The sequence below is a fragment of the Chiroxiphia lanceolata genome, chromosome 3 (genome assembly GCF_009829145.1).
Source record: "Chiroxiphia lanceolata isolate bChiLan1 chromosome 3, bChiLan1.pri, whole genome shotgun sequence".
In the NCBI taxonomy this organism is placed as follows: Eukaryota; Metazoa; Chordata; class Aves; order Passeriformes; family Pipridae; genus Chiroxiphia; species Chiroxiphia lanceolata.
In genome coordinates this window covers 44744688-44752010 of record NC_045639.1, presented here as the reverse complement: position 1 = coordinate 44752010, position 7323 = coordinate 44744688, and positions in this window count along the sequence as shown.

Here is a 7323-nt window from a genome sequence, read left to right as displayed (position 1 = left end):
TTAGACAAATTTGGGAAACTCTGTGGGGTTTGAGGGGTTTTCATGAAAAATGCTTTTTTCAGAGTTAGTTCAGCCTGCAATTCAGAATTCTTCTAAGCCCAAAAGAACTTGCAGTTCCTGATGATGAATCCTAAAGTCTAAGACTTGACTGAATTAGGTTACTGAGTGTCAACCCAAGTTGTCAGATGGTTTATAATTCAACAAAGGAAAAAACCCAATAGTCTTGATTATTTTTTGTCTTTGTTAAAATTTTGTCTTGTTTTCCATTATTAGAGGTATTTAAATATAACTGACAAGTTAAGCTCTCTTGAATGCTTGTTTCACTGTACAATTCAAACCACAGTGTTTAGTATTTCACATTAGGCTTCTCCCTGAAGGACCTAATGTAGTTGAGTACCCTGCCTCAGATGTCTGTTAGAATTAACAACCAGAGCCCTGTCATAAAAGATGGGAACATTTCTGTGAGCTGAAAAGCAAGTGTGTTAGAGGGGCACCTACGATTGCTCTGTGTAGTTCTGTACCAGCTAGGTCTGGTTAGAAATACTCTTTTTTGTTAACAGAGCTGGTTGCATTTCAAAAGAATTCCTTCCACTGTGCAAAGCAATGCATAAGCACAGCAGAAGAACCGTATGGCTGGCTGAGGAACTCCTGGCTGAGCTCATATGCAAAAAATTGTATGGAAAGTTGAAATGAGGATGGGGTAAAGGGATTACTGTGGAACTGCACAGGAATACAGGAATGGTACAAGGGACATCGAAGCTTGGCTGTAGCTGAAGCTAGCAATGGGTGTGAAGGCAGCAAGAAGGATTTGCACAAGTGTGGCAACAGTAAAGAAACATGAAAAAATAATACATGAGTCTGCTGCTGAACAGAGTAGGTGACCCAGTAACGCAGGTAAAGAAAGAAAGACTTGAGGTACTGTTTCTTCTTCACTTCTGTTTCTGCAAGGTCTGCTGTCGGGCTTATTTGAAAGGTCATGGTGATCAAGGGACATTCCTGATATTATGTCTAGCTTTTAAAAAAGTGAGAAAAGAGGGTCCAGCATGCTACAGGCCAGTCAGTCTCACCTCAGTCCTTGGGAAATTTGATGCAAGTCCTCATGGCAGCCATTTCTAATGATGTGAGATAAACTAAGGTAATCAGAACAACCAGCATAGAAGGGCAGATTGTGGCTGACCAATGTGATCACCTTCTATCGTGGCTCTAAGGACAACAGTGGATGTAACTTTCTTTGGCTTTAGCCTAAGTCTCTCAAAACATCTATGTAACCGAATTGAGGGCAGATAGGCTGGATAAAAAGAAGCTTTGCAGAAAAGGGCCTGGGGGCAGCTGTGAAAAGTGAAAACCTGGAATCATGAGTCAGTGTGTAGACTGAGGGAAGCGGTTGGTTCCCCTCCTGGAGTACTGCGTTCAGCTTGGGCTCCCCCAGTACAAGAGATGCCAACAAAACAGGGTCCAGTGGAGGGGCTGGAGGATGGTGATGGGGCTGGAGCATGTCATCTGTGAAATGCTGGGACTATTCTCCCTGCAGAAGAGGAGATAAAGGTGGGTGGTTAAGCTGTGGACTTCCATGCCTGTGATGGGCTATATGGAAGACACCTGGACTCTTCCTCGAGGTGCCCAGTGAAAGAACAGTCAAATTGCATTGAGAGAAATTCCACCTGCATACATGAAATAAAATCTAAAAAAAAATCACTATGAAAATGGTCCAGGACTTAGACCAGGACTCGGAGAGATTGTGAATTCTCCATCACTGGAAATTTTCAAAACTCAAATGGACAGACCCAGAGCCACCTGATTGAGCTTTGAAGTTAGATCTGCTTTGAGCAGGAGACTGGACCTCCAGAGAACTCTTTCAATCAAATTATTTGATGATTCTATCAAAACAGACCTTTATATGGGAGATTAGTTATTATGGGGATAGACAGACTCCATCTGGCTGCCTCTGTGCGTGCAAACTACCTTGTTTGCATGTAGAAACAGTTTTGCTGCAGTTTATGGATGTAGATGTTTAAGTACATGCAAACTGTCCTACAGAGAAGGGCCAGCATTTGCAAATATGGTAATTTAACATTTAACATTTACTGTACTGTGAGGTTTTAAACCTTATATCTTTGAAGAAATCTCTTGGAAAATGTGGGCTTAAAAAGTAGTTGAATAGTGCCCTGTGTGAGTAACTGCATCTGATCCTTACACTTGGGTCTATCTAAGTTTAAAAAGAAGCTGTAAGTTGTTTTTCAATTTCTTAACAGCTTTAGGTGTTTCGTTTCAATTGCTCAATGCTGTGTGGAAACCACAACAGATACAAGGTTGTAAAATCAGGTCATTCGCACAGTTCCCCTGTAAAAGTATCACATGCACCTTCATAGCAAGAAACGGCTTCTGCAGTGCCAAGTACCACTTTGAAAGAACCCAAGCTAATCCAGTTTATACAAAGAAAATTAAATCAAGCACATATGCATGAATTGAGAGTAGCTCAAAGAACAGTGAAGCTGAGAAGGCAATGGGTGGTAGCAGAGAGCAAGTTATGTAAAACTGACTGAAACAATAAGAGTGCTGGCAGCCAGCACCAGAGTGGTGTCTTGGTGCGAGAAACTCCCTTTGCATTGACAAAAGGATGACTGAAGCTGTGCTTCCTTCCCTGGAGCATGTGGCTGTGTTCTTGATAGTAAAGCAGATACCAACTTGGGCAGTTTAGAGCAGGGAGAAGCAGATGCAAGAATTAATTTGGGTTAAAAAAAAATCTGAAGAAATAACAGCATCATGTTAGAGGTTGAGGAACACTTTGGTTTTGAAGAAGGAAGTCATAATCCCATTTGTAAAGAAAAGTTTAGAAGGTGGACTTTAATTTTGGCTATGGCCTGGTGTTGTAGGGAATATGCTAGAAAATCTGTTTGTTGGGAAAAGATTAAGAGATGCATGCCTGTAGCAGCTCATATAGACTATATGATCTCACAGCTCTGGCCCACTGTTCTTTGTGTAACAGAAGTACCTTGTAACCCTACAGCTCTAGCAGTGCACAAAGCAGGTGCAGCTTATTTCAGTACAAACCATGTAAAGAGCCTGTGAAACACATGGTTAATTTTAGAGGCAGCTTCATAATTGTCAGTCACTCCCCTCTCCCTTGTTAATGGTGGGAGCAGAACCACAAAGGTCCTCTTGCTGTGCCAGAGCTTGTTCACCACCACAGCCAGCAACAGCCCGTCCCACCCTGCCCTGGGCTCTGGCTGTGCTGGGCAGCTCAGGTTTGAGTGTAGTTCACAAAGAGGTGCCTGAGGGAGCAGGCTGTTTGTCTTTCTATGTCTTCTTTGCTGAAGAGCAGCATTTAAGGTCTGGTTCAGGCTTAAGGCCATGCACCTCATTCAAGGCTCAGTCTGTACCCAGCATTGGCCATTCGCGCTCCTTCAGACTTTCAATCAAAGGATAGAGTCTCTGCAGTACAGCTACAAACCTGAAAGAAAAATGGGGTCACAAATATAGGTCAATTACCCATGCATCACGGAACAGGAAATCTTGCAGAACAGCTTTTTTTTGTTTGCTCATCTCCTGATGTAGTTTGCTCTTATGGACTTAAGATACATTCTTCTTTTTTATTTTTTTTTTTAATTCAAACTCATGTTATTGTATACCAATGCTCTTACTGATCACCAAGGATCTGTTGGTCAGGGGAAGCAAACTAAGCACTGTCCAGTTGCATGGTCTTTTACAATAAATAGCATGTATACATTTACTTGTCACTACTGCACTTCTGCTCAGGCTGACTGCTTTTTTTTTTTTTCTGTACAGTAGAGCCAAATTCTAATGAATAATTTTATTGTTACTTCATCCTCTCTGTACTGCCTTGAGGGGTTGGAGAAGGGAATTGAAATGAACTTTCAACAGGCAAAACATATAAAAGAGTTCATTCAGATCGAGGAAAAATAATTGATTTGAGCTTATTTTCTCCCTCCTTGGTTCCAATAGTGCAGGAGTTCAGATGCTGAGCTGTGAGAAGCTGACACATAGCTAAAGACAGACTCCTTTCTTGAGTACAGCTGCCCCTTCCCTCCCCTGGCTTTTGTTCTTAAAATGAGGGTTTAATCTAAAACCACAGTAATCTGTTTTTTGCTACCAGCCTGGGGCACACAGATATTTGGAATAATCATTAGTGAACTGTGATTTTTATTTTAATAAATATGATCTTTCATAGAATTTAAGGCTCCAGCTCAAAAATGTGGCAATGCAGAAAAAATCTCATGTGGTATAGAATTTACCAGTGCTTTGGGAAAAGCAGAAATTTTACCATTCAAGGTATTGCCCACGAGTACAAGGTGCTAAGAGGATGCTCCCTACTGAGCTTTCTGTCTGGGGAAAGGCAGTGCCTTCTCTGTGCATAAGGTTGCACCGGGGAGTGGCATTTAATATTGTGATGTTAAACCTACTGAAGTGAGTAAGTGAAGGAACACTGATGCCTCTTAAGCCCTTGTCTTAACCTCTACCTGCAGAAAACTGCACATGTAGATAAAACTACGTAAGCACAGATTTGTATCTAGTCTCAGGCATAGAAGGGAGGGGGATGAAGGATAATGGAGGATCCTCTGCTGCATATTTGGAGTCTGAATCGTCAGTGGTGAGGCAGTGTGGCATCAGTACTGAAGTCCTGGTGGCATGCTCAGACTGAGCATCCTGAGGCATGCTCAGACTGTGTCGTGCAGAGCTGTTCTCACTCCCCAGACTTGTACAGTGGTGTTAACAGGAGGTTGGCTATTCTTCCTTCCCAATAGTTTGATGGTTTGTGAAAAGGTAAAAACCTCTTAGAGAAGCCCTCTTCATTCTTTACTCCTGAGGCCTGTCAAACTGGGAACTCAGACACTCTAAGCACAGCATAGGTAGCCACAAGATAGTTGCTTAAAAAATTCCTTGACTGATTGTTTCAAGCTCCTTCACTTTGTATATGATTTGTTTCCTCTTCGGTTTCCTTTCTGGCTTTCCTCCTTTGTTGCCTTTATTCCCTTGTGCCTCCAACTGAATCTTTCTCCCTCTGTTGTTGTCCCTGAATTGCCCCTGCTCATCCCATCTCTTTCTCAGCTCCCAGAGGCACTTGTGTTCTGCAGAGTGACACCGTGAACCTGACTGACACAGTTGTGCTCCCACCAGCCACCCTGCTCACAGCACCAGGAGAAATTACTTTTGTCTGATCATGTTCCAAGAAGGGGCCATCTAGCCCTTGTGACACTAACCTGCATCTCCCAAGGTATGTTCACAGGTCTACCACAGGCTTCACAGGTGACTGGCCAAGCTGCTTAGTGTTTCACTGTGTCACATCCTCGACTGTAAAATGTGAGTGGATGGACCTGCTGCAATTTGACAGTTTGTCAACATACAGCTCATGAAATTCATTACATCCCCAAGCACTGTCAGTGTCTGTGTGGATTCCCTCCCATGCTGGTCCAGTCACTTTTTTCGTCCCTGACCCGAAACAATGACCTGTCATTGCAACTCAACAACTCTCTGCTGAAAATGAGATGGTTTGCAGGTGACCCACTGTTTCAACCTGGGATGGGTCTGAGGTGATGGCAGTGTCATTGCTCAGAAGGAAACAAAATCCACACTGGTGTTGACCTGAGCCTTTAGAGCAAAATAAGAGGGGAGAAAGAGACAGCAAGCCTCACTAATATATCTACTTGTCTTTGCAGAGACCTGTAAGAAACCCCTTGAATTGCCTTCAAATCAAGCAGATGTGGTTTTCCCCTTACAAACACTGTAGTTCAATGATGCAGATCTGCACTTGTGGTGGTACATTAAAGCTATTCTGTAGTGGGAAGAGATGCTGGAACCAGGCAGACTGAGAGGTCCTTCAGGAGGGGTTGTGAGGCAGAACTGGGCACCCAGAGGCATGCTTAAATGTCCTGGTGTAGGGATGGTGCTTCAAACTCTAGTCTGAATTTCAAAGCATTTGAATGGTATAGGGACAAAAGAGTTCCTTCTTGAGAGAGTAGGTTGGCAACTGTCCCAGGAAGAAACTGCTGTCAAAAAGAGCTTCAAAGCCTTAATGTGAGTTGGGTGCTAAGGTACTCTAACACAGACTGAAAACCACTCTGGGCCTTGCAGGAAAGCAGAAAGAGAAGATGAAAGATGTTTAAAGTAGGATGTTGCCACCTCAGATATAACAAGATAAAGTTGTAGGCAGTGAGAAATCTCTGCATTTATGACTGTTAAGAGAAACAAGTCTGATTCTCATATTTTCCAATGATTAGAATATTAAGATTTCAACTTCATCAAAACTTATCTTAAGCCCTCTCCAAAGCAAAGCGCCCTTAGTACACAGCTTATAGCAAACTGAACTCTAGCAAAGGTTCTTTATTTTTTATTCAAACAACAGCTTTTTAATTAATGTATAATCAGAGGGGAGATTTTAAGAATAAAACCTCATGCTGCCTTCAGTGAGGGGGCATCTTCCTCAGTAGGAGCTCAAAATAACTTTTAACCACAAGTCTCCTATTGCTTCTAAAAATCTTTCAGTCTAATGTTCTGTCTTGCCTTTACAGTCTTCATTTTACTTAGCTGTGGTGGAAAAGGGAAATTAGTGTTAAGAAAAGTTACTTCAAAGTCATAAAAAGGCCTTCAGGGAGAACTGAAAAAATACTGGCTTTTTCCACACACCTTTCATTTCAGGCTGGACCAGCCTCACATTCACCTTACACTTCGCTTAACCAGGCAAGATATATGTGGTGTGCTTGAGGGTTTCTCTCTGGCTGCTGGCATGGCCTCATTCTCACCCTCATAGGGTGGCACATCTGAGCAGAAGGGGAGGTTTTCAAGTTCGACCTCTCCCTTATTTACCAACTTCTTGCACTGAGAAGTGTCTACCTGAGTACTGAGACTTCGCAGGCAGTTCAGATGATGAGAAACCTGCAAGGAAATAAACTACTATTGCAGTATCATACTGTAACAAGTATTTGGGTTTTGAGTCATTAATCCTGCCATCGGTTCCGCTTCTGTAGAGCCAGGGGAACTTCAGAATTCTGAGGTGTAGCTCACGGTTATCAGACAATAGCATCTGAGCAACAGAGGACACGAATCTAGTAATTACAGTGTAACTCTTTTCATAGTTACTCTTCAGTAATACTATTAAGTGAGGCATCACAGTGCAAGCTCTTTTGTTGTATTTTTTTGGATTAAATTTTTTAAGAGACCACACATTACCACTTCAGGATGTCCAGCAACCTTCTGGCCGAGCTCAGCTGGTAGGAGTCCATCCCTTTCTCCAGCACCTCTGCTACTACGACTGACCGCAGGTAAAAAGAAATGACTAGCTGGGCCAGGTCTCACCTCAGCATTTCA